The 20,888-nt window shown below is 40.9% G+C and overlaps 1 pseudogene across 2 annotated transcripts; it reads left to right on the plus strand.

Moving 5' to 3' along the window:
* The first annotated feature begins 1,392 nt into the window (after window positions 1-1,392).
* LOC104610078 (granule-bound starch synthase 2, chloroplastic/amyloplastic pseudogene) lies at window positions 1,393-18,640 on the plus strand (annotated as a pseudogene). 2 transcript variants are annotated; one of them, XR_016080527.1, is made up of 4 exons: window positions 1,393-1,527; window positions 17,568-17,711; window positions 17,787-18,020; window positions 18,111-18,640. The product of XR_016080527.1 is annotated as a granule-bound starch synthase 2, chloroplastic/amyloplastic pseudogene, transcript variant X2 (transcript). The 2 variants fall into 2 exon arrangements; XR_016080526.1 differs by lacking the exon at window positions 1,393-1,527 and having other exon boundaries at window positions 11,978-17,711.
* The last annotated feature ends 2,248 nt before the right edge of the window (window positions 18,641-20,888 follow it).

Here is a 20,888-nt window from a genome sequence, read left to right on the forward strand (position 1 = left end):
AACTGACTCTTCTACTTCTAGTCGCTCGTTTTATTTACATATATATATATATATATATATATATTTTAATTAATTCAAGACAAAATTTTATTATTTTGCTTTTACCCTTTTTTAAAAATATATATATATATATAAATTCTGGTTATTATTTTTTGCATTTACAAATTCCACGTGGCAAATTTCTATTGAATCAAACTGTCTTCGCCTTTCGCATCCGTATAAGTGGAAGGGTGCAAGTGTGCAACTTGGGTAGGCTCGGGTTGGGTTTTTTGTCAAAACCGATCGATAGGGCTGTTCATAAGAACACCCAACCTGACCAAACCGACTAATTCGGTCCGACCCAGCCCAAGTCGGCTGGGTTTTCTTCAGCATCGGTCGGTTTCGGGTTATAAAAAATAATAAACCGATGATTCGATTTGATTTCGGTTTTCATGTGTGAAAACCAAAGTTGAACCAACTTATTAGTTAGTTCCTAGTTAGTAGTTACAACCTACTTAGTTCTTCACTACCGAGTTCATCAGGAGGTATGTTGTAAACAATAAAGATGACCCAAGACCCATCACTCCATCAGTGAATAAAAAAAAAATAGTACATGAATAAATGTTTGCCTTAAATTTCAGTATTTCACCCACTACTTATCTAAGTAGCAGAGAGCATCTTCTTAGCTTTTGTTGGATCTGACCGGCTTTGATAGTTTGATCCATCCATTATATAGTTTCCTGCAGATTGAAATCTTACTCTAACAAATAGTACTTTCAAACTCTGCTCCCTCAACAAAATCTGGATCCATAGATGGGCCACAAAACATTAAGAAAATGCCGGTTTCCTTTGGGAATGTAGAGCCATAAATGAACAGCAACTGAGTCACCACTACGTAGAGCCGAAAGCGATCCAAACCGACCCAAATCGATCAGGTCGGTTTTGCTTAACACAGAATCGGTTTCAGTTTCAATTTCAAGTAACTCAACCAAGTCAGATTGATTAAAAAAACAAGAATGATTAAAAAAACATCAGTAAACCAACCCAACCTGACCCATGAACCGCCCTACCAGTCAAGACATGTTCAGGGAATTTAATTATTAACAAAATTGAAGATATAGCTCTATGATATTTTCAATTAAATGTTGTCCATCTAATTTTAATTCAAGTATTTTTTTGGGGTTATGTTTAGTTTATTATATCATAATTCGATAACGCTGAACGCTTACCTCTTATCACTCATCGTACGCGTTCAGCGATTAAAGGCCCCTTCGATAACACTTATCGTTGAAAGTTACAGGGCATTAAATACTGTGTACAGTTTGTACGGTTATTCGCTGACCCTTTGACGATTTTGCCCTTTTAACTTTAAAAGTGGATGAACGTTGGACCCATCTTTCGCCATTAGAGAAGCTCTTTTGGTGCTATTCGTGCTGATTGACCAGAGAAGAAAACGCTGCTGCTACATCGAAGGAGAGGTTGGAGGTCGCTACCAGAGGAATCTTGGCCATTAATCGCCGTCCGGTTACTCGGAGTGATTTTGAAAAGGTACGTAAGTTTTTCTCTTTTTACACAATTTGTCTCAAATGGCCGGCCGGATCAATGCCGGAGTCGTAACTTCCGGTTAGGACAATAAACGTTGCCGGATCTATGTACCGGCGTCATGTACCGCTTGGATCTTTGTTTTTTCACTGCAGAGGTTCATCTATGTTTTTTCACAGTCAAGAGGTTGAAGATGACCTCTCAATATGGTTTGTTTGGTCCACTCAGGTTGGACCGGGATTTATTATACTATAATAAAAAGAGAGAAAAAAAGTAAAAAACGAAAATAATAAAAAACAATTGAAATAGTATATATATGTAGATTATAGAAAAATATTGTAGATATATGTAGAATAATAAATTATAAAAAAAAACAGCAAATAAAAATATTATTAAAAAATGAAAAAATTAATAGAAAATTATTATTAAAAATACTATAATATAGATAAATATATAGAAAATAAAAAAATAATAAAAATAATAAACAATTAAAATAATAAAAATTTGGTATATGTACATCGTATTGTAAAAAATAACAACAAATAATAAAAGAATTATTAAAAAGTGGTACTTATATACATATACATATATATATATATATATATTTCAATTGTCATAAAAAATACTATAATATAAAATATATAAATAAAAAACATATAATATAAAAACAAATAAAAACTAAAAAATCATTAAAAAATTGGTAATTTGATATATGATAGCAATATTAAATTATATATAATATATTATAAATATAAATATAAAAATATATTTATATAAATATGTATATTGTAAAAATAACAGAAAATAATAAAACAATAAAAGTATTTAAAAATAGAAAATAATAATAAAGTGTGTATATATATAAAATAATAGAAAATTATTAGTATAAAGTATAATATTATATATATTCAAGTAAAAAGATAATAAGAAAAAATAAATAAAATAACAAAAAATATTAAAAAGTAGTAATATGATAGATAACAGAAAAAGTAAGCAAATGACTAATTAAATTAAAGCTTGTATTGACATTAGAGCTGAAAAATATATTTTGAGTTATTTGTGCAATCAAATTATATTAGTTTCATTATTTTTAATTATACTATGATTGGATTAAATTTATTGTGGTTTATATTTGATAAATTTTGATTGGTTTAAATAATTGTTATTTGTGCAAATTCTATTACTATATATATTAGCAAAAAAATTATATGTGTAAATGGTAATGGAACTAATAATAAGAAATATTAAAAATGGTAATATGATATATGATATCAAAGAATAAATAGTATAAAAATATAAGAAAATGTACATAAAAAGTAAAAAGTAAAATAGTGTGTGTATTTATTGTAAAAAACAATAAATAATATTAAAAATTAAAATAATAAAAATAGATTGCATGTTAAAAAATAACAAGAAATAATTAGAAATTATTAAAAAAGTGGTATATATATATATATTAAATAGTATATATATATATATGTATACATATGATAGAAAAACATATAAAAGAAAATTATTATTATGAAAAATACTATTAAAAATAAAAAATTAGATATTATTATGTATACATATGTTAGATTTGTAGTATATATATGATATGTTATACATGTATACATATCAAAAAATAAAAAAATCGTACAAAATTATTATTATGAAATATACTATAATATAAATATATAAATGAAAAATATATACAAGAAAAACAAATAAAATAATAAAAATCATTAAAAAATAGTAATTAATATGATATATTATAGCAATATAATATACTATATATATACATTCTAAAAATAACAGAAAATAATAAAACAAATAAAAAAATATATTTAAAAATAGAAAATAATAATAAAAAGTATATATATATATATATATTGATATATGATAGCAAAAAAATTATGTATGCATTCATACATATAATATGCATATATATTATTGTAAACAATAAAAAATAATGGAAAATTATTAGTATAAAATATAATATAAATATATATTCATGTAAAAAGATTATAATAAAAAATAAATATAATAACAAAAAAATTAACCAATAGTAATATGATAGATAATAGAAAAAAATAAGCAAATCGATAATTAAATTAAAGGTTGTGTTGACATTAGAGCTGAAAAAATATATTTTGCTTATTTGTGCAATCAAATTATATTAGTTTCATTGTTTTTAATATATTATGATTGGATTAAATTTATTGTTGTTTATAGTTGTTAAACTTTGATTGGTTTAAATAATTGTTGTTTGTGCAAACTCTATTACTATATATATATTAGCAAAAAATTATATGTGTATATGGTGATGGAGGGTGATTTGACCTGACCTCTTGACTAGGCAACACGTGGACATGACTCAACGTAAGTGACAACTCAGCATGATAGCCTAGCTACAACTCGGTGTAACGAGCTCGCTAAAACCCAACCTAACAACTCGCTGCAAGGCAGCTCGCTACAAGGTGGCTCGCTATAAGGCGACTTGCTACAAGGTGGCTCGCTACCAGGCAGCTTGCTACGAGGCAGCTCGCTATTGAGCAATCCGAGGGTTTCGAGAAGCTTCTTATCTGACAAGACCGTGCCCATCATAATGCTCCCACGTCCCTTGTCTGACGGTGCAGCACCTGCCAATCCAGAGAATTGCGCCCACATCTCTCATCAGGCGGCAGCGTGCTTGCCTGCTCCGAAAATACGTCTCTCGACTAATAGGGTCGTACCCTGTGATGGTTACCTGCGCCCACCTGCTCAGCCTGGCAAATAACGGCTACGGCAGAGATTCAGAGGCGGTTACACCCGATTTGATAGGGCATTAATATATAAGGGCTCCAACCCCCAAGGAAAAAGGTAATCGAAAATTGCGCATCTTCACACTTAGCCTTTATTTCTTCGCAACTCTCTCAGTTCTCCGCCGAGTTCTAACTTAAGCATCGGAGTGTTCTCGCCGGGTGAGCTCCCCAGGAATCCTTCACCTTCTTCTTTGCAGATACCTCGTCCAGCGCCAGCTAGGAGCATAGCCCCTGCTAGCTAGGAGTGACCAGATCGCGCACCATCATTTGGCGCCGTCTGTGGGAATTGCTTCGAAAAGCCTTCTTCCACTAAGTTTTGCAACCTCAGTATCCATGGCTTCCTCCAGCAACGCCGGATGCAACTCAGGCGCGAACACTTCCCCTGAACCTCAACTCCCTACAGTGTGCGTTGGACAATTCACCCTTCCTCTCTCTACAGATGGGGTCCCGACGTTGAATGTGCCTCAGATCGCGGCACCGGTGAGCGCTCCGCTCCCCTCTGCAGTAGGCACCACTTTCACTGAGCCTTCTCTTCCCCCACTAACTAGACCAAACCAGCTCGAAGATCTAATGCATTGCATGCGAGCCATACAAGCTCAAGTGCAGCAAGTCCAACAACTTCAGCTGTACCAGTAGCAAGCTCTACACCATGTATACCAGCAACAGTTCTCCCTGTTGCCTCTGAACCAGTCGCCGAATCCACCATGGCACCCCGCCCCGCAGCAGACTAAGCCTCGTCGCCGGAATGAACGCCACTCTCGCCGGGGAGAGACCTCCCAGGAGCCAAGTCTCATCTCGCGGTAGGAGGGAGAATCCAGTCACACTCAGCTCTCCGCGCGCGGTCAGGTCGGGGAACTCTTTGCCTCCCAGACCCACGCCACCTCATGTCTCCGAGTTCGTGGCCCTGCTCCTTGATAAACGATTCGAAGTCCTGGCCGCAGACTCCAGGCAAGGACCGATCCACATTCGTCATCAACAGTCCGAGCTACTCCCTGCAAGAACCGTTCTTGACAACACAGAAGCGAGCAGCACCAATGCAAAGCCTGCGAAGAAGCAGATGAGACATCGCCGAGCCCACCAAACTGCGACACACCACTTGCCTGAACTCAAAAAGAAAGAAGAGGTAAGCTTGGACGAAGTGAAAACCACTCTGCTCCTCTCTATACCATCCCCTCTGTCTCCTGAACTCTTGGCCGTCCCAATGCCCAAGGACTTCAAATTACCTCCCCTTGACAAGTATGACGGATTGTTTGACCCGAATGATCACGTGGATGCCTTCCAGTCGCAGATACACCTGGCAAGGGCAAGCAAGTCCTGCATGTGCGTGGCCTTCTTTACCACTTTCAAAGGAGTAGCCCGCACGTGGTACAGGAATCTCTCGCCCGGGACAATAAAAAGTTGGGCGCAGTTCGTGCAGGTCTTTACCTCCCACTACGTCACCAGCAAAAGATGCCCTAGAACCCAAGAAAGTCTCCTCGGCATAGTCCAGAGGGAAAGGGAGTCTATCCGCAACTACATCAAGCGGTTTAATGATGCTTGTCTATAGATACCTGACTTAGACTCCGCAGTGCGCCTCACAGCAGCCAAGAGAGGCATAACACACAAGGAGTTTAAGTGGCATGTAGTTGTCAACTGGCCTAAGACTGTAACCGAGTTCCTCAAACTCGTGGACCAGTTCATAGGGACGGAGGAGGAGATTAACCAGAAGAACGAAAGTTTGCCTGAATGAGGAAAAGAGAAACTGAGTCCTCGACCCATGGGAACAACAAAAAGAAGAAAGACTCAGCTCGGGGAGGAAGGCCAGGTTAGCCTTTCCGAGTTCCTCCAGCAGAAAGGATTGACTACACACCTCTAAATGCAAAGCGAGCCAAGATTCTCATGGCGATCAAGGACGCCCCGTACATGAAGTGGCCACCTCGGTTGAGAGGAGATCTGAGTGTTAGAAATAAAAAATTGTATTGTAATTTTCATAAAAATCACAGTCATAGTACCGAAAGTTGTAAGAACCTCTGCGACAAGATAGAAGAGTTCATTTGTCGCGGATATTTAAGAAATTTTGTACAGAATGATAATAAAGCAGGTCGGCAGGGCGAGCAAGGCAGGGACGCCCCCGAATCTAGCAGCAGGAAAGGCGAGCAGCCGTAGAGGCCACCTCCCGAAGAGAGGCCAGTTCGGGGAACCATACATATGATCACCGGAGGATCAATTGTTGCGGGCTGCACTTCGTCCGCAGCTCGGACCTCAGCTCGTGAGATCGGAAGGGAAGAGCAGAACCCCCCGAAGCGTCCAAGGACAGAGGAACCGATCTTCTTCACCGAGGACGACGCACGCGGAGTCCACTACCCTCATGATGACACGCTTGTCGTGAAGATAAGGATCAATGATTTCGAAGTGAGGCGCGTCCTCGTTGATTCCGGCAGCTCGGCATACATCCTCTTCAAAGCCGCGTTCGACAAGCTTCAACTCCAAGAGAGCGACCTCAAGCCCGTAAGTACTCCCCTAGTGGGCTTCAGCGGAGAGGAAGTCAGGCCCTTGGGGAGAATCACTGTACCTGTGGAGGTCGACACTTGGCCTAGCATAGTGAGACTCAACCACGACTTTTTGGTAGTCACGACTCCCTCCCCATACAACGCCATAATAGGTCGGCCCATCACCCATGCTCTACGTGCGGTGGTCTCCACCTATTATTTGGCGATGAAGTTCCCCACGAACTTCGGAGTTGGGGTAGCGCGAGGTGACCAGCTCGAGTCTCGCAAGTGCTACGTCGCCGCTCTCAAAGGAAAATCCAAGGCGGCAGATGACCTCGAGCTGGAGCGACCTGCGGGGCATTGCGAAGAGCGAGTTGCATCTACGGAAGAGACTATTTCCATACCAACTTCGACAGAGGACCCAGCTCGGACACTTCAGATCGGCGCTTCAGTCGAGGAGCCTTTGTGATCTCAACTAGTAAGTTTCTTACTTAGAAATTTAGATTTTTTGCATGGTTCGCGGTAGAGATGCCAGGCATAGACCCTAGCATCATCACTCACAAATTGAACATTGATCCTGTAGTTAGGCCCATTAGACAGAAGAAACACAACCTAGCCCCAGAGCATTGGAGAGCAGTTGACGAGGAGGTCGGGAAGCTCCTCGCAGCCGATTTTATCAGGGAAGTCCATTACCCGAGCTGGGTGGCCAACCTGTTCTAGTAAAAAAGGCTAACGGTAAATGGCGCATGTGCATCGATTATACCGACTTGAACCGGACCTGCTTGAAGGACTGCTTCCCACTCCCCAGGATCGACCATTTGGTGGACGCGACCTCAGGGCATGAGTTGCTGAGCTTCTTAGACGCCTATTCGGGCTACAACCAGATCAGAATGGACCCTGCTGATGAAGAAAAAACAACCTTCATAATTGAGCTCGGCCTATACTGCTACAAGGTCATGCCCTTCGGACTGAAAAACGACGGGGCAATATTCCAAAGACTTGTAAACAAATTGTTTGAGCCGTTGATCGGCAAGAAAGTAGAATGCTATGTGACGACATGGTCGTCAAAACTCAGTTTTCAAGTGATTTGATAAAGGACTTACATTCTATCTTTGAAATCTTGCATAAATTTAACATGAAATTAAACCCAAACAAGTGCGTTTTCGGTGTCACCTCGGGTAAATTCCTAGTTTACATCGTCAACCAATGTGGCATTGAGGCTAACCCTGAAAAAATTAGGGCAATCTTAGATATGAGACCACCCCGGAAATTGAAGGAGGTTTAGAGGTTGAACGGCCGCATAGCCGCTCTGAGCCGCTTCATGTCCAGATCGACAGATCGCTGCCTGCCTTTCTTCAAGGCAATTAAAAGCAAAGGCTTCGAATGGACTGAAGATTGTCAGCTTGCTTTCGACAAGCTCAAAATGTACCTCGCACACATCCCAACCTTGACCCGACCCGAGGTCGGAGATACTTTGGAGCTATACCTCTCCGCGAGTGACGAGGTAGTCAGCTCGGTACTAATAAAAGAGGTAGATCGGGTCCAACGGCCTATCTACTATGTTAGCAAAGTGTTGCAGGGGGTAGGAACGAGGTACCCGAAGCTTCGTCCGTACTTCCAAGCTCATACTATCGTTGTTCTCACCAATAAGCCTTTAAGGCAAGTCTTGCTCAAGCCCGAGGTGTCTGGTAGGTTGACGAAGTGGGCCATCGAACTCAGTGAGTACGACATCCAGTACAAGCCGTGAACTGCTATCAAGGCCCAAGCCTTAGCTGACTTTGTCGTAGAATATAGTTTTAGCACCGAAGTTCTTAGGCCGGACGAGCCCAAGCATCGCGAGGGAGCAACCATCGCGGCTTCTCTCCTAGTTAGATTAAACCCGAACTGAGATGAGGAGCCTTGGATCCTTCATGTGGATGGCTCATCAAATCAGCAGGGCAGTGGAGCTGGAATCGTTCTGTACGGGCCAAGCGGTACGAAACTAGAGTACGCGCTACGCTTTGAGTTCGCTGCGTCCAACAATGAAGCAGAGTACGAGGCGCTAATAGTCGGGCTGGCTCTAGCAAATGAAGTGAAAGCCAAGAACATCGTCATTTGCAGTGACTCCCAACTCGTGGTCAACCAAGTAATAGGTGAATATGAAGCTCGCAAGCCAACCATGGTCGCCTACTTAGCCAAAGTAAGAGAGGCTCTGCTCAACTTCCAGTCCCACTTCATCAAGCAAATCCCGAGATCTGAGAACGCTGAGGCCGACGCCCTATCTTGACTAGCCAGCACAAGTGATAATACCATGAGAACCGTGTACACAGAGAACTTGCCTCGGCCTAGCCTTCTCGGGGGGGGGGGGCATAGGAGGTCGGTCCTTTCGTACAAGCAGAGTCGAGCTGGATCGATCCGCTCACGAGCTTCCTGCTATACGGGACCCTCACTGCAGACTGTAATGCTGCTAGAAGGGTAGAGCGTCAGGCAACCAAATACGTCATGATAGACGAATGGCTATACCAAAGATCTTACATGCTCTCCTATCTGCGCTGCTTGCGACCTTCCGAGGTCGAGCTCGTGCTCCGCGACACTCATGAGGGCCTGTGCGGTGGACACTTGGGGGGCAGGGTTCTCGCCCAGAAAGCGCTACGACAAGGATACTACTAGTCGACAATGAAGGCAGATGCGATCGAGTTCGTCAAAAAGTGCGACAAATGTCAGAAGCACACCAACATCCACCACTAGCCCGCTGCCGACCTAAAATACCTCACCAGCCCATGGCCTTTCACACAATGGGGGATTGATATACTCGAACCATTTCCACCAGCAACAGGACATAGGAGGTTCTTAGTGGTAGCAGTTGATTATTTCACTAAGTGGGTGGAGGCCGAACCCCTCACAACGATCATAGCGCGGAATGTGCAGAACTTCTTCTGGAAGAATATAGTTTGCTGTTTCGGACTACCTCGAGTACTCATCTTTGACAACGGCAAGTAGTTGGAGGACATTAAATTCCAGAACTAGTGGAAAGACATGGGAATACAACAAAATTTTACCTCGGCGGCGCACCCTCAAGTGAATGGTCAAGTAGAGGTCACAAACAGAGCCATTCTCTGCGGACTGAAAGCGTGCCTAAACCGAGCTAAGGGACTCTGAGTAGACGAGCTGCCCAGTGTACTATGGCCTTATCGAACCACGGTGAAGACCACAATAGGTGAGACCTACTTCAAACTCACATACGGCACAGAGGCAGTCATCCCAGCCAAGATTGAGGTCCCCACGCTACGTTTGGAAGCATAGGATGATGAGACAAACGGGGATGAGCTACGCACCAACCTCGACCTACTTGACGAGGTACGAGACCTCGCATACATTAGGACCGCAACCTACTAGCAGAGGGTAGCTCGATATTATAACGCCAGGGTCAAGAAGCGGAACCTCTGCGTTGGAGACATGGTTCTTCGTAAAGTTATGATACCTGAGCCCAGTGTTGGTAAGCTCGGGCCAAATTGGGAAGGACCCTACCGAGTAAAGCGGGTACTCGGAGACGGAACGTACGAGCTCGAAACCCTAGAAGGGAAGCGGGTACTTCGGGCATGAAACAGTGTCAACCTAAGGCAATATTACCTGTAATTACCAAACTCTAGAGGAGTAAACTATTAAGTCGCTCCCCCAGCCTAAGGGCCAAAAAGCCGAGATAATGACCTCGGAACCCAGTTGCCTCTTCAGTATGGGCGAACTCCGGGAGAATGGACTATAAGTCGCTCCCCCAGCCTAAGGGCCAAAAAGCCGAGCTAAGGACCTTAGCACCCAGTCGCCTCTTCAGTATGGGCGAACTTCGGGAGAATGGACTATAAGTCACTCCCCCCAGCCTAAGGGCTAAGACGCCGAGCTAACGAAAGACCTCGCCGCTCTAAGTAGCTTGTGTAATTCGAAACGATTCTTCAATTACCCTTGCTTGTTACCAGCTCGGCAACTCGGCAGCTCAGGTAACCTATCTACATGACTTTGATAAAAAAGGAACCATTCTAAGCAAAAACAAACATTTAATAACAAAGGTTTTAATATATATAAAAAAGGCCTAACGACCCGAGAGAGTACTTCAAGAAAGAAAAGAAGAAGAGAAAACTGGGCTCAACCACCCGGGAACATGCATCCCAAAGTCCAGAAGAAAGAAAAAGAATAACCCCAGCCTCAGGGGTCCACCGCCTCCACATCCTCGTCAGTCTCCTCTAGGGAGTCAGGCTCCTCCTCTTCTGCTGCGTCCGCCGTCTCCGGGGCAAGGTCCTTTATTGTAATGCTGTCAAGACTTAGATCGGAGAACTTTTCCGGACCAGGTATCGGCAAAGCTTGAATCTTGAGCGGTAGGATTTCGTGCCATAGTCGACTTGGCAGTCCTAGAACTCCGGGGACTCTTTGAAGAGGTCCACCGCCTTGACCCACTCTTCCTCCACAGCAACATCGAAGGTTCGAGTCTGTTCATGGAGCGTGACCTCCAAACTTTGAACCTGCTGACGAAGCTGATCCCTTTCCTTGGCCACCCTCGAGGACTCCTCCCTATAACGGGCGCTATCCTCGATTAACCGGGAGATTCGAGCTTCCTGGTCCTGGACAAGCAACCCCTGGGCCTCGCTTCCCTTCTAAGCCTAGAGGACCTCACCCCGGGTCCGGTCGATCTCACGTTGGAGCCTCCGCACCTACTTCCTCTGGTGGTGGGCATCCTAGGAGTGAACGGCCGTCTGACAGGCCATGGCGTGGAGGGTGGAGTTCACCTGCCAATAGAAAATCGGGGTAAGTAAACAAAAAAACAACGATAACAAAAAGAGAAGGGGAAAAGTAGGCACTTACCACCATACAGTGGGATGAGGCCAGCCCCAAGAGCCACCTAGGGTGAATCTTGGACCTTGCCGCGATCTCCTCATGGAAGACAGAGGGGTCGGACGGCGCGACCAGAGGGTACTGCCCCGGAGGTGGGACCTCTTCTTCTTCACCACCTTCCGCGGCTACCCCCTCGTATGACGTGGGTGGGACCTCCGACGGCGGAACAAAAGACGGGTCCGCGGCCTCGAACTCGATGGCCCTAGAAGAGGACGTCCGGTCCAGACGGGACCTCTTTGCCCTGCGCTTCTGGGAGCTCGACAAGAGACAACGTGCATTCACACCTGACATTTTGGCTGCAAGAAATAAAAGGCGTTAGCCCAGCAAAAAAGAGAGAGAGAGAGAGAGAGAGAGAGAGGAGAAAGACCTAAAAGTGACCTACCGGGGCTCAAGCCGGCCTGCACGAGCTTGTCCTCAGCTAAGTAATTCGAACAGAGGAAGCCGACCTCTGCCTAGGACTGCAGCATTTCCCGAATCTTCGGGTCCAAGCTAACGCCCAGATCCTGAATGGCGGCCCTCTAGTGGGTCGGAAAGGGCCACCCTCGGGGTTGCGAACTATAAAATAACCCCGCTTCCATGTCAGAATCTTGTTAGGCAACTCATGGAGAAGCTTGAAGCCAGGATGGGGGGAGAAGTAGTAAGAGCGCCTATCTAGAGGGGCTCCGGGGGACGCATTCTTGATCGAAAAAATGGAAGCAAAAGTGTCGAGGGATAGAGGAAGACAATACTCAAAAAACAAAGAGATAGTCCCCACCAAGTTCCGAACAGAGTTCGGGTGCAATTGGTCTATGATGACGTTGAAGTGGGTGAGGACCTCCACTATTAAAGGATGCAGAGGGAGTCGAAGACCAGCCATGAGCTGCTCCTCAAAGATCACGATCTCGTCATGATTGTGCTCCCAGGGATAGTTGCCGGTTGGGAGGCTATAGTTGAGCTCCATAGGGAGATCGTACTAGAAGACCAGGGCTCGAAGTCTCTCCATTGACATGGAGGGAGGGCTGAAGCTATCTGGCTCCCGACTCCGGGAAGAGGAAGCCAAGTTATTAGAGGCTTCCGGAACCTCCGGAGCCTGCCCCTCGGGGGCCTCATCCTGATTACCATCCCAAGAAAAGACACCGTTGTACGAATACCCAGACATTGTTTGACAAGGTAGAGGACTCACCAAAAAGAGTAAACTAAAAGAAGCGACGAGAGAGCTCGAGCAATCAAGGCGAAGGCGCGACCTTAAAATCAAAAGCAAGGCAAGTTGGCGTAAAAACAAATGAGGCCTGGGGCCCTCCTATTTATAGCCTGTGTGCCTGGAAACCAACGGTCTCGATTAAGGCGAATATAACGGCTCATAATAAAACTAGTTGCACGTCCTCTGAGATCGAAGGCAGTTTAGCGCATTTTTTGATGCCCACAAAATCTAGAAGTCGCGTGACATCCGCGCGTATACCTCACGTGGTCAGTCAAGGTAGTTTGAATTACGGGTCAAATCCACCCGCCGCTTCGTAAACTCCCCGTGCTAGAGCAAAACCCTTAGCCCGAGGAGTGGGAGGCAATTGATGGAGGGTGATTTGACCCGACCTCCTGACTAGGCGACACGTGGACATGACTCAACGTAAGTGGCAGTTCAGCATGATAGCCTGGCTACAGCTCGGCGTAACAAGCTTGGTAAAACCCAACCTAACAGCTCGCTACAAGGCAGCTTGCTACGAGGCAGCTCACTATGAGGCAGCTCGCTACCATGCAGCTCGCTACGAGGCAGCTCGCTATTGAGCAATCCGAGGGTTTCAGGAAGCTTCTTATCTGACAAGACCGTGCCCGTCAGACTGCTCCCACGTCCCTTGTTTGACGGCGCAGCACCTGCCATTCCAGAGGACTGCACCCACGTCTCTCATCAGACGGCGTCGTGCCTGCCAGCTCCAAAAAAATGTCTCTCGACTGACAGGGTCGTACCTGTGACGGTTACCTGCGCTGTTATGGTCACACCATCCGGCAACGCACTGCGGCGCAGTCATAGGCAGCAGCACGCACAGCAGGCCGCACAACAGCAGGCACCGCCTGGCAACGCTGCACAACAGCACGCACCGCCGATAGCACGCAGCACACACCGCCAGGCAGCAGTGCGCACCGCACGACAGCGACACCATGGCGCGCAACACACATCACCAGGCAGCACCGCGCACCACGCATTGCCAGGCAGCAACGTGCACCGCACGCACTGCACGACAGCATGCACCGTGCACACGCCCGGCACCGCACGGCAGCGGCACCATGAGCTGCGCGCACGCACCCGGCAGCAGCAGCAGAGCGGGGCCCACACGACAGCTCATAGGGGTGGGCCCACCCTTATCTGGACACGTCAAGCCAACTCGCCACTAGCTTATCTTATCCTTATCCCTTATCCTTCTCTTATTTTATCTTCTTAAGTAAGAGTTGTGTTCCCATTAGGAGTTTTAGTTTAAGTTGGATTACCCTAGCTTGGTCGAATCCAACAAGGAATTTCCCTCTGTAATCTCCTATTTAAGGAGCTACGAATTGAAGTAAAGCATTCAGTTTTTCAGTCAAAAAAAGAGTGAGGAGAGTTCGGGTGGTCTCTTGGACAAATCACCCACTAGATAGTCAAAATAAGGTTTGTGCACAAGGCCAAAGGCAAGGGAAGATCAGGGGTTCCTGCCGTGGAACGACCTGTGACGCGATTCTACGCTCGGGCCCATAACAATTTGGTATCAGAGCCAAACGTCACGGGCGATATGGAGCAGCTATCATCCAAGGTCAACGAACTGGAACATAGGCTAGTAGAAACCAGCATGGAGGTTCGTGAAGTCAGGGAAGATGTCCGGGAGATGCGACGCCTGCTGGAAGAATTCCTCTCTAACAAAGAAGGGAGTTATGAGGAAATCGCCAACACAAACAGGCGCCGTCCGAACTGGGCAGAGGCATCCAACGAACAACAGATCGCTGCCCCTACAGCCGTAGTTATTCCCAAGGATCAGCGCACGAAGGATGAAACTGTAAAGTCTCCTCCCTTGGTCGGGGACAATGTCACGAACATTATATTGGTACCAACAGAATGCACTGCTTTGTCGAAGACAGGTGGGCTTGACGATGTTGCTGGGGCTTTACCGAAGGCTTTGGCTCACCGTGGACATAGAGTTATGGTTGTGGCACCACGGTATGGTAACTATGCAGAAGCCCAAGAAACAGGATTGCGCAAGAGGTATAAGGTGGATGGGCAGGATATGGAGGTAACTTTCTTTCAAGCTTACATTGATGGCATGGATTTTGTGTTCATGGACAGCCCTATGTTCGCAATATGGAGGAAAATATACATGGGGGAGGCCGAAGGGATATTTTAAAACGAATGGTTCTCGTCGGTAGGACTGCTCTTGAGGTTCTCTTCTGTAAGTATACCCGGTGCGTTCCTGTGATCCACATCAAAGCACACCGGGGCCGTGGTCCAGTACGCGATTTTTGTTATGTGGATCTTCCACAAAACTACTTCAAACTATATGACCCAGGAGGTGGGGAACACTTCAATGTCCTTGCGGTTGGACTGAGTGTAGCAGATTGTGTAGTCACTGTAAGCCATGGTTACGCCTGGGAGCTGGAAACTAAAGAAGGTGGCTGGGGTCTGCATCAAATAATACAGCTTTATGCACTGAGATACGAGGCAGTCCCTGTTGTTCATACTGTTGGTGGACTGAGAAATAGTGTGCAGCCATTTGATCAATTCGCAGAGTCCCAAGCCATGTATCCAGAATACGAGCTTGAGGACAAGCTCGTAGTCCAGGAGGGGTGTAATGTTATGGTCACACCATCCGGTAGCGCACTGCGGCGCAGTCATAGGCAGCAGCACGCACAGCAGGCCACATAGTAGCAGGCACCGCCTGGCAGCGCCGCACAGCAGCACGCACCGCACGACAGCGGCACCATGGCGCGCAGTATGCACCGCTAGGCAGCAGCACGCACTGCCAGGCAGCAGCGCGCACCGCACGCACTGCACGGCAGCATGCACTGCGCACACGCCCAGCACCGCACGGCAGCGGCACCATGAGCCGCGCGCACGCACTGTGCGGCAGCAGCACTGCGCGTATGCACCGCGCGACAGCGGCACCATGAGCCACGCGCACGCACCCGGCAGCAGCAGCAGAGCGGGGCCACACGATAGCTCATAGGGGTGGGCCCACCCTTATCTGGTTACACCCGATTTGACGGGGCATTATTATATAAGGGCTCCAACCCCCAAGGAAAAAGGTAATCGAAAATTGCGCATCTTCACTCTTAGCCTTTATTTCTTCACAACTCTCTTAGTTCTCCGCCGAGTTCTAACTTAAGCATCGGAGTGTTCCCACCGGGTGAGCTCCCCGGGAATCCTTCGCCTTCTTCTTTGCAAATACCTCGTCCAGCGCCAGCTAGGAGCATAGCCCCTGTAACTAGTGTACGGCCGCATGTAGCTGAGAAGATCAAATTTATGCCCGATCTGTCTTCGAGTAGACAGAAAAGATCTAAGGGAGTGGATATGGCTGTTGAGCTTCAAAACATGAATGAATCTATTAAGGAACTAATTGATGTTTTGAGGACACTTGTGCAATAGAACCCACTTCCTACATCAACCCAAGTAGCCCAACATCTAGATGAGATTGTAGCGCGACCCACAATCGTAGAGTGTATAGAGGCATTGTTAGAATTATGTATCACCGAAATACATCCATTATATATTCAAGCATCCATATTATTTGTTGAGAATGTAAAATATAGAAGAGAGTGGAAGAGGCTATATGGGGCTGTGCCTATAAATGTGTAATTCTCATGGTTGCAACAGATGGTGAGAAGACTCTTCGAGGTATGAGGAGATATCGATGGTTAATGGTTGCTTCTGTGGGTTTTTTTCTTCACTGATTCTATCTGTTATCACTTTCATTGGTTGAACATGTGGTGTGTTTTTTACCTGTAACATTTAAACTATTTTGAATTAATTTATCTTATGAATATTGCTACTTAATCAGTTTGACACATATCATCATTTTTTTAATGCATCATGACTTTATCAAAAAGAACTTCTTCACTTGGTGGAATACTTTTTACATCGCTACACATTTCACCTAACAATGGACTTAGAAAAATACATCCGCTTGGTAGCACTGCTTCTCGTATGTTGGACTGTAAAAGCTATGCTACTTAATCATGATGACAAACCACTTATCGGTTGTGCTGAAAAATTATTTCAAGTCACTGAGGAACCAAGCATAAAAGATTGTATGCAAATAGTAAGGGATATGGGATTCACAAAAAGACACCCATTGTACGTTAAGGCACACATTATATTCACTGACACTTTGCATTATCGACATGTGTGGATGAGCTTCTGTGATAGATCAACTTATTCTGCTAGAATTGCATGGTTGGAAGTTGCTATACACAACTAATTTGATAATGAACTTATATAATTGTAATAATGTCATTGTGTGCCCTTGTGTTATTTCGGGATTTGAAACAATGGTGTGAACAAATTATGTTTCATTAATAGTTAATGGCATTTTAAAATTTAAATTGATTTGTGGTTTAATATCATGCAATACATTGTCAATTTTCTCATAAATTTGATTTACAAATGTTGACAGTAGAGGCTAGGAATGCATTGGTTAAAATTCTACTCTAGCTATGGCTATTGGAAGTCAAACTTTTACATATTAAACGCCATCGCTCAAACAATGAATCTTCATTTAGTGGACATAGGTATACTATGGAACTACTTAAGGGTCGAGATGAACAAATGCATGAGATTTTTCGAATGAAAGTAGGTGCATTTAGGCGGTTATGTTGTCATTTTCGAGTAAAGGGTTGGGTAAATGATACAAATAACATTACTGTTGAAGAGAATATGGCTATATTTCTTTCATGCATTTGTCAAAGTCAACGGTTTTCCATAATAAAATGTCATTTTCAGCATTTCAAGAATACTGTGCATCGCGTATTCCCTGAGGTATTGGATGCCATTATGGCTTTTGCAAGTGAAATGATTGTACCAACTTGGGATCATCCAAGCCCAAGTAATACCGGTCACCATCGAAGGATTCGATAGATATTTCAAGTACAAATTTTTAACAATGATTATGTATTTTAAGCATGATTCAATTCATTTATTAACAATACTGTAATTTTGTAGGGTGCTGTCGGTGCATTGGATGGTACACTCATACCCGCAATCATCGCACCAGATGAGTCAATGCCTTATAGAGCTAGAGGCGGGAAGCAATGTTACTAAAATGTTCTAGCCATTTGTGACTTTAATATGATATTTACATATGTTGTAGCTGGTAGGGAGGGGGTTGCGCTGATGCAAGGATTTTAAGGACCGTTGTCATTGAGCCCAATCACCACTTTCTGTTCCTGCCTCCGGGTAAGCATTAAATTCAAGTCTTTTGAGGTTATAACACTTTTAAATCATTCCCACATGCCAAACTTAACAATAGTGTTACACTTTTTGCAGATAAGTACTACTTGTGTGACCAGGCATTTCCACACACACGTTATTTCATGGCTCCATACTGCGGACAAAGATATTGGATATTAGATTTCCGCCGTAAACGACCAAGAACTAGGGAGGAGAGGTTTAACCAAGCCCATGCAAAATTACGGAATATAATCGAATATGCTTTTGGGGTCTCAAAAGCACGATTTCAAATTCTAAAGTTAATGGCACCGTTCCCCTTTCTAGTTCAATGAGATGTGGTTATTGCATGTTTTGCCCTCCATAACTATTTAAGGAGGGAGAGTATCGGGGATGGACTGTTCACAAAATATGAAGGCACTAGTACTGGAGGAGACGGAGGTGAAGAAGATGATTACAATCCCGATGTTGATATTGGTTCACCTAAGGATCGTGAATTCATGTTTCAATTACGTGAGCATATTGTTCATCAGATGATGCAATAGATGGTATGGTGCACTAATATTAAATAACATTGTCTCACATTGATAAAACTTTGAATACTTGTATTGATTATCTTGAATTGTTTAATATTTAGGCCATACTATTTGCCATAGTATATACATTGTTATATTCTTGATAGAATTAAGAATTAATTAGCAACTATAATAATATTATACAATTATAACATAATTATAAAGCATTGTACAATTACTAATAATATTATATAATATTATACAATTATTAATAATGTAAAAGTTTATAATTAATTAATTAATAATCATAATTAATAATAATATTACTTAAATTGGTATAACCAATTAATAAATAACCATAATTAGTTACTAATTAATTAAATTTAATCATTAATCATTAAATCAATAATTAATTAATATTTTGTAATAATTATTTAACATTTAACTATTCAGTAATAATTAATAATTCATCATTCGTAACATTAAGATTAATTAATAATATTACAATATTAATTAATAATCATTAATAATAAGGTTATATTTAAAATTAACCATATTAGAATCAAGTAATAAAAAATAATAATTCATTACTTAAATAGAAACAATAATACTAATAACTAATTCATAATAATATTAAAATTAATTAATACAAATATTAGTAATCTATATCAAATAATAAATAATTAAGAATAATAATATTAAGTAATTAATAAATAATTAATTCAAAATAATTCCCAAAAGTAATATTAGGATTAATTCAATAATGATTTTTCATTTAATCAATGTTATTAATATTATTAATAAATTAATAATACTATTATATAGTTATTAATAATATTAATAATTAGTAAATCATAATTATTAGTAGTGAAAAAAAATACTAATAATATTAGTTATTTTAAATATAAATTAATAATAATCAATTATTCATTAATTGTAAGTATTTAATTATAATTAAAATAATTTATTAATAAAAATAATTAAGTAATGAATTAATTAATAACAATAATATTATTAATTATTTAACAATGAATTAATAATTAATACTTAACATTGATTAATTAGTATTAATCATTAATGAATAATGAATTATTAAGTAATGCCTAATAGTTAATTAATCATAATATTAACATTCGTTGAAAGTAATATGAATAATACTAATCATTGATCTTAGTTAGGGATACTATTAATAATATTAATTATTAAGTAATTAATAATTAATCATAATTTTAAGAATTAATAATATTAGTAATCAATGATGATGATGATGATAATAATAACAATAATAATAATAATAATAATAGTAACAATAATAATAATAATAATAAATAATAATAACAATAATAATAATAATCATAATCATAATATGTAATTAATAATAACTACTTAAGAATAATATTACTAATAACACATAATAACGATATTAATATTAATTCAGTAATGACTAATTAGTACTTAATATTATTAACAATTAATAATCAATAATATTATATAGTATTATATAGTTTTTAATAATATTAATAATCAGTAATGCATAAATTAAAAATAATTGAAATTAATAAATAATAATAATAATTTATTCATAATAATTATAATAATTAAGTAATTTAGTAATAACAATGATACAAATATTTACTTAACAATGATTTAATAATTCATAACAAATCGAATATGAATTAAAAATAATTATTAATTACTAATTAGTAGTAGTTAGCAATAATAATAATTGTTAATTACGAGTAGTAGTAATAATAATGAATTAATTAGATTAATTATTAATGGAGTAGTAATAATTAGTGATAATAATAATTAATTTTAATTAATATTAATTCTTATTATTAATTAATAGTAATTAAAAATACTAATAGTTAGTAATAACTGTAATTATTAATAATATTAATTATTAAATAATAGTAATTATTAATATTAATAATTATTAGTGTATTTAATTACTATTAATTAATATTAATTACTATTATCAGTAATTATTTCTAATTAATAATTAATTAATTAGTAATAATAATGAAATAATAATAATTAATTATTAATTAGTGATAATGAATTATTAATAATAAATATTACTGATTAATAATAATAATCATTATTAATTATTAATTATTAGTAATGATAATTATTTAATAATAATAATTAATTATTAAATGAAATATAAAAAATATTAATGATTTATTAATAATTAATAATTAATAATTATTATTTGTTAATTAATTATTAACTTATATATTAATTATTAATTAATTGTATTAATTAGCAATAATTATTTATGAATAGTTATTAATCATTATACTAATTTTTAATATTATTTTTCATTGAATTACATAAAAAATGAAAAGTTTTCAGATAT

The sequence above is a fragment of the Nelumbo nucifera genome, chromosome 1 (genome assembly GCF_055504915.1).
Source record: "Nelumbo nucifera cultivar China Antique chromosome 1, China Antique-T2T, whole genome shotgun sequence".
NCBI classification, from domain to species: Eukaryota; Viridiplantae; Streptophyta; class Magnoliopsida; order Proteales; family Nelumbonaceae; genus Nelumbo; species Nelumbo nucifera.